This window comes from Doryrhamphus excisus, chromosome 1 (assembly GCF_030265055.1).
Source record: "Doryrhamphus excisus isolate RoL2022-K1 chromosome 1, RoL_Dexc_1.0, whole genome shotgun sequence".
Lineage (NCBI taxonomy): Eukaryota > Metazoa > Chordata > Actinopteri > Syngnathiformes > Syngnathidae > Doryrhamphus > Doryrhamphus excisus.
The window spans coordinates 16,008,920-16,019,322 of record NC_080466.1 but is presented as its reverse complement, the minus strand read 5'-3'; the positions used below and the strand labels follow the sequence as shown (position 1 = coordinate 16,019,322).

Genomic DNA, 10,403 nt, shown 5'->3' with positions numbered 1-10,403 from the left:
TTTCCAGCTAAGCTATGGTGGAATGCCCCACTCAGGACAAGGTGAAGGGAAGTGAGCGGGACCAAAGGGTTCTTTTCTTGGAGAGCGCCACTGCTTTATTCTGACTTTGTGCACCAATTCCACATGAGAACAAACGTCCCGTGTTTCCGCTTTCACTCTTTGCCAGTGCCAAGCAATTCAAGTTCGAGGCCACTTCCGCTGTTTGTAACGACCACTGATGCAAACGACTTTTCTGTCCCCTCTTAAACCAAGCATTATGGCTGATGTTATTGGTGTCTTTTGTCGTTATTGCTTTTCGTTCTCTATTTACTTTGTTTCTCACACAGTTTTTCCCCTCTTAAACCAAAATTGTATTGTTGCTTTTCGTTCTGTAGTTTCCCTTGGTCTGTCCCCTCTTCGTTTAGGACAAAGCAACAACCAGAAGGTGATGTTTTTGTCTTATTTTTATTCCCTTTTATCTCTGTCCGTCCCATTTTCAACCAAAATGCTACCGTTGCTTTTTCTTCTATATTTTCTCTCGGTCTGTCCCCTCTTAAACTACACTAAAACAGAGATAACACAAGCAGGTAATGTCTAGTTTTTATTCCATTTTATCTCTGTCAGTCACATTTTAAACCAAAATGCTACTGTTACCTTTTCTTCGATAGTTTCTCTCTGTCTGTCCCCTCTTAAAAATATGCTAAGATGGGCACAAGCAGGTGATGTCTCATTTGTGTTTCGTTTTATCCTTGTCAGTCCAATTTTAAACCAAAATGCTCCTGTTGCTTTTTATTCTATATATTTTTTTCTCCATCTGTCCCCTCTTAAACCTTGCTAAAACGGGCACAAGCAGGTGATGTCTAATTTGTGTTCCATTTTATCCTTGTCAGTACAATTTAAAACCAAAATGCTGTTGCTTTTTATTCTGTATTTTATTTCTCTCTCTGTCCCCTCTTAAACCTTGCTTAAACGGGCACAACCAGGTTATGTCTCATTTTTGTTTTCTTTTATGTATGTTGCTCCCATTTGAAACTGAAATGCCACTGTTGCTTTTTGTTCTATATTTTGGCTCTGTCTGTCCCCTTTTAAACGACAGTAAAATGGGCACAAGCAGGTGATGTCTAATTTGTGTTCCCTTTTATCTCTGCCAGTCCTATTTTAAATTTAAATGCTACCGTTGCTTTTTGTTCTATATTTTCTTTCGGTGGGTCCCCTCTTAAACTACACTAAAACGGGCACAAGCAGGTGATGTCTCATTTTTGTCCCCTTTTATCTCTGTCAGTCCCATTTTAATCCAAAATGCTAATGCTACTGTTACCTTTTCTTCTACAGTTTCTCTCTGTCTGTCCCCTCTAAAATTATGCTTTTAAAAAAAGGGCAGTGATGTCTCATTTTTTCCTCTTTTAGCTCTAAAACACTACTGTTGCTTTTTCTTCTGTATTTTCTTTCTGCCCGTCCCCTATTAAACCATGCAAAAAAGAGGACAATCAGGTGATGTTGTTGTCTCTGGTTCGAAGCTTTTGTATCCTGTATTGCTGTCTCCAACCACGCTCCATTGCTGTCATATCGGTTCCCCTTTTGTCTTTGGATGTCCCCTCTGTATGTCAGTCCCCCTCTCAAGGTAAACTAAGCACTAAGAGTTTTGTTTCTCTTTCTGTCTATCCCCAAGTTCTCCAACCAGGTTCCAGCAGATATTGCTGTATATTCTATATATCTTTTGAATCTGTCTGTCCCCTCTCAAAGCACACCCGGTACTGCCGATGGCATTATAAATGCTCTGCCCCTCTAAATGCCCTTACCCGGTCTTTTCTGTGCGTTGAAGTACTGAAAGCATAAGGATGGTAAATAATAGTCCTAGTGTTTATTGCCTATTTTTATGTCTTTTCCCCTCCACTCCTGCCAGTTCAGGTGTCTGCCCACCCACGGGGCTCGCCATGCTGGCACCCACCCCCATCCGAGGGCCCGCCTGGGAGCTCCCTCTCCACCTGGCAGCTCATCAGGACCCCGAACTCACTCGGCGGCCAACTGCCTGTCAGTTAGCGCTGATCTCCCAGTGGCAGAGCTGGGGGATAGAACATGGTCGGTGGGGTGTTGTGTTGCCTTCATGTGCACTCTGGCTGGCCGCTACTCCACCCCGCTCATGACTCCAAACCTCCTCTGGCGGATTGTTTGCTTTGCAGTGATTCTCCAATCACGTTCATGGGTTTGATATCCTTGTTGTGACACTTATGGTCAGAGGGATTGACACACAAACACGATCATTGCTGACTATGCACTCAAGTCTCTTATAAACACTTGCATGCTTGCCTGGGCACAAACCCAAGCTCAACGCCCACTTCAACTAAACCTGAGATGGAACCAGCAACCCCAAAACTCCACAGACACCACTGATGGTACTTTTTGTGAACCATTGTTGACGTTTTCATTCTGACCTATCGACTCCTACGCCGCTCCTCCATTGAACCATTTTTTATTTGTACTTAAGACGACAATAATGTGAAAGTAATTTGACATTTTGTTTGTTCAGTCCAGGGTTGGATTTTCCAATCAAAGATTTTTTTTCTCGTCTGCCACAAGACTGTTGGACTTTCAATGGAGCTGATTTTCTCAGGTACAACACTGACATCTTGTGGATACTTACAGGATGTACACACAATCACTGGACACAACATTAGGAACACCTGCTCACATCGCTCAATATATTTTTGTACTATCCGCCATTAAAAAAGAAAAATTATACCAATAAAAAAAATTCTAAATATTTTCATTGTTACATTTTTTAAATATATTAAATCAAGACTTTCAAAAATGTACTACAAACATTATTTTATATATATTATGAATATATAGGAATTAATATGATTTGGTCACAATTCATAATTGAATAATTAAAGATTGATTTTTAAAAAATATACAAATTCTAAATAATATTGGAATGATGCAATGTTGTTCAATTGTAATTGTTTTTTTTAATTATGTTTTTGCACTATTTTGCATCATTTTGTAAGTTTTTTGTAAATTATTGTAAATTATTAAATCATGACAATTGTTTAAAAATGTTTTCAAAAGTGTGTTTTAAAATGCTCAGAAAACACTGATACACTAAAATTAAGTCACAAGTCATAATCCAAGGTAAAACAAATTAAAATGTTTAAAAACATTTTTAAATAGATTCATATTTTATGGTTATAAATAACATTGCAAAGTGACTAATACCTATATGATGTTAGAAAATAATATATTTTATATATATTAGAAATATTATAACAAAAATATCATAACAAAATCAAACTATAGAAAAAATAATAAAACAGCAAAATTTAATACATAAACAACAATAATAATAATATACATAATTTATGAAACATTAACCCGGTGCTTCTTAAATAGTGGGGCTTTCATTTCAATGCAGACCTACCAACATGTACAAATTTATAGTACTCAACATGCAATTTGACTCTTGAATATGCATGTATACTCTCCCTATTGTTGCATTTTCCTGGTTCAGTCTGTACAGTACAGATAAATGAATAAATGCTATCACTTTCTTTAGTATTTCAAACCGGAGGGCGGCGCGAAAAACTTGTCTTGTCTTCATTGTTGTTAGTGATGGTTTCTGGCCACTAGAGGACGCCAACACTCTACTTTATAGAGGCGTAATGATGAACTGGGCCCCGTTTCACGAAGCAGGTTTAGTGAAAACTCGGAGTATGTTAACCCTGAAATGAGGGAAACTCTGAGTTTTCCGTTTCAAAAAGGGAGGTAAGTCAAACCAGAGACAGAGGAGTAACTCCAGCCTGTTTCACAGAGAGAGGTAACTTAACCTCGGTGTCAGTTACTATGGCAACAGACTCTGTGAACATAACCTGGTCGGGACCAGGTTTTCTTCAATGAACCTCGAGTTTCTTTCTGTCTCCGGTGTGATTCATTCATTGTCGCGCGTGTTTAAAGCCAGTTTGGTCGTTTTTCATAATCACCATCACCAACAGCAGTAAAATAAACAGAAAGACAAAAAAAAATTTATTTGGTCTTCTTTATTTCCTACAAATAAGAAAAAAAAAATGGTTTCTTACTTTTTAATTGTTACAATCATCAACACAATTCACCTATGACCATGCACCCACCTCTAACTTGTGTTTTAATAATTCAATTTCCAGATCCGTTTTAGTTATCTGGCGGTCCAGCAGCACCATTTCTTTTTCTGTTTTTTGTACTGTTTTTAATAAATGCACTTTGTAGATTTCTTTTAGTGGTAGCTGAGAACACATAAGGATGACATTATACAGTTGCACATGAATTCCACTGAATTAACCTCTGGAATTTACTGAATACGTATCTCACTGTGTCAATCTGTGCTGTGGAGGTTGAGGGACCCTCTTCCTGCTGCCCAGCCATGCTCTGCTAAAATGGATAAGAATCCGTTAATACTTCAGTGTAGGCTAAAAGTCACTATAATCCACAAAAGCATGTAAACACATGTGAATGGAGAGGAAATCAGTAACATCAAGATTTTACCTCTGTAGGCCTCTCAGGCTTCCTCTCAGACACCACAGAGAAGGCAGCAGACATTGTGGTCCCATCATCTTCATCATCCTGTTTAGAGTGTTGTGTTTCACTATGCTATACTTTAAATATGGCATAATCTCTGGACTATTGGCTACTTACAGTTAAAGTGGCACATGGATCCACTAGACCAAGTACGCCTTCAGAATCTGTTGAGACAAAAGAAAAACACATGAAAGGGAAATTAACATTGAACTATAGGCCCAAAAGAAGTTTGAGACCTAGGCCTATTGCATCTTATCAAGGCTGGTGGCTCCTGTGTAATCATGTCCGAGGATGAGGTTCCTCCAGGGATCCCCTCTGCGACTGGCCTCCCGACAGTCTGACTCATGGCCAGCTCCTCTGCCTCGGTCAGACGTGGTGGGGGTGGTCCTCCGCCAGTTTTGCGGGCAGATGCCCGCTTTCTGTTGGCTGAGTAGAAGTTAGATGTTGCTTTTCATATGTCTGATTTAACTGTATACAGGCGAGGACATTTATGTGTGTGAAAACAATATTATGTTGGAGATAATGCACACTGAAACAGCCGCTGAATGATATTTAGTGGTAAACATGATTAAAAAGAGGCACCCTGACTGTTATGCTGAGGGCTTACCTGTTTGAACAATGTTTTTATATTTCATCTTCAGCTGCTTCCACGTTCTTTTTTCGCCGGTGGGATTACATCTAAGTGACATAAATTGTAGCTGTAACACTATTCTACTTGTTTGCATCTGTAGCCTAATATTATTGTGATTACATGAATGTATATAATAAATTTAAACTTACGCATTGACTCGAGCAGTAATCTTCTCCCACGCCGACTCGCGTTCTTTCGCTGCTGCAGCCGTGTTGCTTTTCTTTTTAAAAACGCTTTCAATGTTGCTTTTCTTTTTAAAAACGCTTTCAAATTCGCCGTATGACCGCATTAATATATCCAGTTCCAGAGGACTGAAATATGACGATCTTTTCTTCTCACTCGTTGCCATGGTGAATCGAGGGAACGGGGCTCCATTGATCAGGGCTTTTTAAAGTCGTGGTGCACGCGCTTAACTCAGAGTGAACAAACTCTGTGTTGATTGAACCAATTGAAATCACCTGTTCTGAAACCCGTAAGTCAGAGTTTCCTGTCTCAGAGTAGATCAACTCAGAGTTCAGGGTTAGACTCCAGAGTTGGTTGAACCTGCTTCTTGAAACGGGGCCCTGAAAGCAAGCTTCTGTTAAAACGTATACAAAACAATTTAATTGCAGAAGAGTGGCTTTTTTGCAATGATTGTTTTTGCCACTAAATGGCAGATAACCGTCACTGCACATAATATTTTATAGAAAAGTGTCAAATGAAGTGTAACCTACAAAATCAAGGTAAGAAAAATGTCCACATGCATTTTGATCACATGATCTTTCAAAAAAATCATCCATTTCATGATCAGGATGGTGCTCTGACCTTTGATTGATGGGTGCCTCACCCCCAATCCCGCCATCAACAATCAGGACAAGGACGACCTGGCATTTCTGAGTAATGCAATATCATAAGTGAGCGGATTCCTTCCATATACGATAATGTCATCAGCCCCCGTCTCCTCTTTAAAATACATCTGCCCTGGTCACATGACCTCATCACAGTGACCTCGGGGATCATTTTAATGTTGGGTGACGTCATCCCGCTATCACACCATCTCTTTTGCCCCCCCACCCCCCCGCCCCCCTCCAGTGAAATAGTAATGCCAGTTATATGACCATGTAATGACTCATTCGTGTTATACTTTTATATGTACCATAAGTGGCCCACAAAATTGATTGAAAACTTGTTTTATGCATATTACAGTATTTTTCTGCAATTTTAAAATACAGTTCCCACATAAGTGTGTTGTCCACAAATGTAATATTAAGATGTATTGCAGTTAGAACATCATTAAAAAGCCACTTATGCACAATAGATTGGCTTGAAAAAATAATTGTAATGTTTATTATTTTGAAGTACACTTTTGTATTACTTTATTTTGTATTTTATATACATGTATATACACGACAACAACACAACTGAACAGAAAGGGAGGAAAAAAATTAAAACTATTTTAAACCTGTGAAAAAATGTCAACATAACTGAAATTAATTGAGATCTATCAGTGTGGAAAAAGTTATAAAGCCATTTCTAAAGCTTTGGGACTCCAGCAAACCACAGTGAGAGCCATTATCCACAAATGTCCGGAACATGGAACAATGGTGAACCTTCCCAGGAGTGGCAGGCCAACCAAAAATGACCCCAAGAACACAGCAACGACTCATCCAAGAGGTCACAAAAGACCCCACAACAACATCCAAAATACTCTATAAACTGTACGCTACTAATACCTCAAAGCTAGAGTAGTTTGTGAGATAAAGATACAGGTCCACTACCATATAACCACCTTAGTGCCATCATTGCCCCCGAAGACCCCGACCGCCCCTCTCAGCATCTTACCACCCCAGTTGTGTCATGACTGTTTAGAATGGCAGCTGTGTGTGTTTGTTGTCCCAGTCGGGCAGCAGACATGTGACAGCTGCTGTCAGTATGCTTCCCACCACCCGGGACTGCCAGACCACCCTCCCTCCATAGCCCCTGTATATATGCTGAGGGTGTAAATGCATTTCCCAAGGGTGTCTCATTTTACTACATAGGATTTGGATGAAGGAGAATACAACATTGTCCACCAATCTGATCTGTGTTGCAGATTACACGTTTAGTCATTCAGCATAAAAACTAAAAAAATAACTAACCAATGTAAAACACGTACCTTCAAATGCTGCGTGATGTTCGTATTTTTCTGAAAGAAAAAAAAATTGAAGATTTTCATATTTACATTATACAGTATTACATGTATTATTGTAATTATTATTGTAATGTATACGTATTATACATGTTACGTTTGTTATGTTATGTTACGTTATGTTCATGTGACGCTCATGTTAGTTTACGTTACGTTATGCTACGTTAAGTTATGCTACGTCACACTACACTACATTACATTATATTGTAATACAATATGCAGGGCTCGACAATAACGTTGTACCGATGGCCCGGGGCAAGTTAAAACAAAATTCGGACAAGTAAATCCAATCATTAATATTCCCGTCGGGCAAGTGCACTTTAGCATGCCGTACTGCCAAGAGTTTTTTTTAAAGCGGTTCTTGTTGGGTGTTGGTAAAACACGGACTGCGTAATTCCGGTGGTAATTTGCAAACCAATCCTTGCAAATCTTGAAATGGACCAATCAGAATCGTTTATTTAGACCGCGGTCCGTAATCCACAATCCGCGTTTTACCCACACCCGTTCTTGTTCGCGATCAACCAATCAGCGATCGTTTTACTAGGAAAACATCTATCATGGCGTCCCTGCCAACATCATCTAATTCTTCAACAACTTCTGAAGGAAAACACCAAAAAGTGATGAACCAGTGCCTCCTAAACAAGTATTTTATTAGCGGCAGCAAATCAAATGATGGCAAAGGTGAGTGAATCACATTGCTGTGACAATTTGAAGTGGTCACAATGAAACACCGCCCATTAGATCCAATACCAAGTGCTGATTTTGCACAAGCTACAAAACCTAGCGGTTTCATTTCTCTGTGTATTTTTCTCACCTTTGCTTCACAAATTATTGTTTGACCATTGAGCATTTTTTCTGGATTAAAAACACTTTACTAGTACACAAATGTGTCAAATGTTTCATTGAGGTGCACAACTTATAAATATCACTGCTTACTACGACTACCATGTGTAAGGTAGCATGGCTTGCCATGTTAACATACATCTCCACAAATTTTCAGACATTCCTCCAAATACAATGCATCAGTACTATTATCTGATGAATTATCAGCATATATTGATATATGATATCATTATGGCAGTCTTTTCATTTTACATGGGGCAAGTTCGGGCAAGTAGTTCTCACCTTAAGGATTCCCCATGGGCAAGTAATTTTTGTTTTTAACGTAGAGCCCTGAATATGGAATGCATAATAATACATTTCCAGCAAAATCTACTATCATTTACCAACTGTGGTTGTGGTGTTTTTATTTGTATTTTTTAAATCATTAGTATAATATTTGTTTACATTTTGGAAGATAACCTTTTTAAAAAAATTACATTACAACACATTTTTATGTCTGGAAAACTAGCAACCTCTAGCTAGTTGATTTTAGATGTTCTTATTCTGTTATTGTGATACTTACTGTTAACTTTTATTTTATTTTTATTGTAACTGTTGCACTTTGAGAACATTCATTTGATGTAAAGTGCGTTATAAATTAAATTTATTATTAATTTATTAGTTGCGACACGTAGCAGTAAATTTCTTTTCGCAGTCACATAATATGATGAAAATTGTTCAAAAAAAGGCAAAAAATTTGATAATTGTTTTTATTTAATTGTTTTATTATGTAGTAATCCTCAGAGATATAATTATAAAAACCTATACTATATGATACATCATAATCAAATACATTCTGAAATTTTATGACACATTTGCGTGGCTATTTTTTGCTAGGCAGAATTTGTTGCAAATTTTTTCTGATTTTTTTTTGTCAAAAATTGGTATACATTACATAAGTGAAGATACTCGTGCTGTTTCCTTGGCAACATGGGGCAAAGGGCGCTGTACACTAATAAAATGAGTCCACAAAAAAGCACAAACAAACTTCATGAAACACGATTAATGATGATTGGTCCTTCCTGCCTGTCTCTGTGCAGCCAACCCTAACAACATGGCCACCATGCCATCATCCAACCATTTGGAAATGTGTCCGACCTTTGCCGGGAAAGCGAGTGGGTGTCACATGTGTGCCGGTCATGGTGATTGTGGCATTTAAACCTTTTAGAGTTGATGTCATCACGGAAGCTCTTTTGGGGGGGGGCGGTCAACGTGCCTCTACCCCCTGCCCCCATCTGGCTGGAGACAGGCCCTGCTCCAAGCTTCCTAAATGGGAAAGACAGAGGAGGATACGGTGAAGGATGCAGTGAAGGACACACAATGGGTTGCCATGCGCTTTGGATGCCACAAATGCTACAATGCTTTGTAGCATTGTTGTTGTGCAGCGACGCAAGTTCATAATCATAGGAAAAAATGAAATCTCTCTCCTGGAAGTGGACAAAATATAACAGACATGTAGAGAAATTTCATGAATGGTAGCAGAAATTGACTTTTACATCCGAGTTCCTTGGGAACGACAAGGCAGATCATTATAAGCAGCTGGTGGCAAACGTCCTAAAGCCCAAGGTTGCAATATGTCACTGAAGATGCATGTTTTGCATTCCCATCTAAATTTTGTTTTCCATTGAAATGTGTAGAGGGCTGCATGGCGGTCGAGTGGTTAGCGTGCAGGCCACACAGCTGCGAGATCCGAGTTCAATTCCAACCTCGGCCATCTCTGTGTGGAGTTTGCATGTTCTCCGGGGACTCATTCATTCATTCATTTTTTACCGCTTTTCCTCATGAGGGTCGCGGGGAGTGCTGGAGCCTATCCCAGCTGACTTTGCCCGAGAGGTGGGGTGCACCCTGGACTGGTTGCCAGTCATTCATTCATTCATTCATTTTCTACCGCTTATCCTCACGAAGGTCGCGTGGGGTGCTGGAGCCTATCCCAGCTGTCTTCGGGCGAGAGGCAGGGTACACCCTGGACTGGTCCCCAGCCAATCACAGGGCACATATAGACAAACAACCATTCACACTCACATTCATACCTATGGACAATTTGGAGTTGCTAATTAACCTAGCATGTTTTTGGAATGTGGGAGGAAACCGTAGTACCCAGAGAAAACCCACGCATGCACGGGGAAAACATGCAAACTCCACACAGAGATGGCGGAGGGTGGAATTGAATCCTGGTCTCCTAGCTGTGAGGTCTGC

General features: G+C 39.5%; 1 long non-coding RNA gene across 1 annotated transcript in view; it reads right to left on the bottom strand.

The window, feature by feature from the left end:
- LOC131122958 (uncharacterized) overlaps positions 1 to 10,403 on the bottom strand; it is a 61,054-nt gene that overhangs the window by 49,655 nt on the left and 996 nt on the right. Inside the window, exons 2-3 of the long non-coding RNA XR_009128677.1 lie at positions 9,369 to 9,473; positions 7,293 to 7,322 (exon numbers count right to left, since the gene is read on the bottom strand). This is a non-coding gene — a long non-coding RNA (uncharacterized LOC131122958). The remainder of the gene's footprint in view (positions 1 to 7,292; positions 7,323 to 9,368; positions 9,474 to 10,403) is intronic.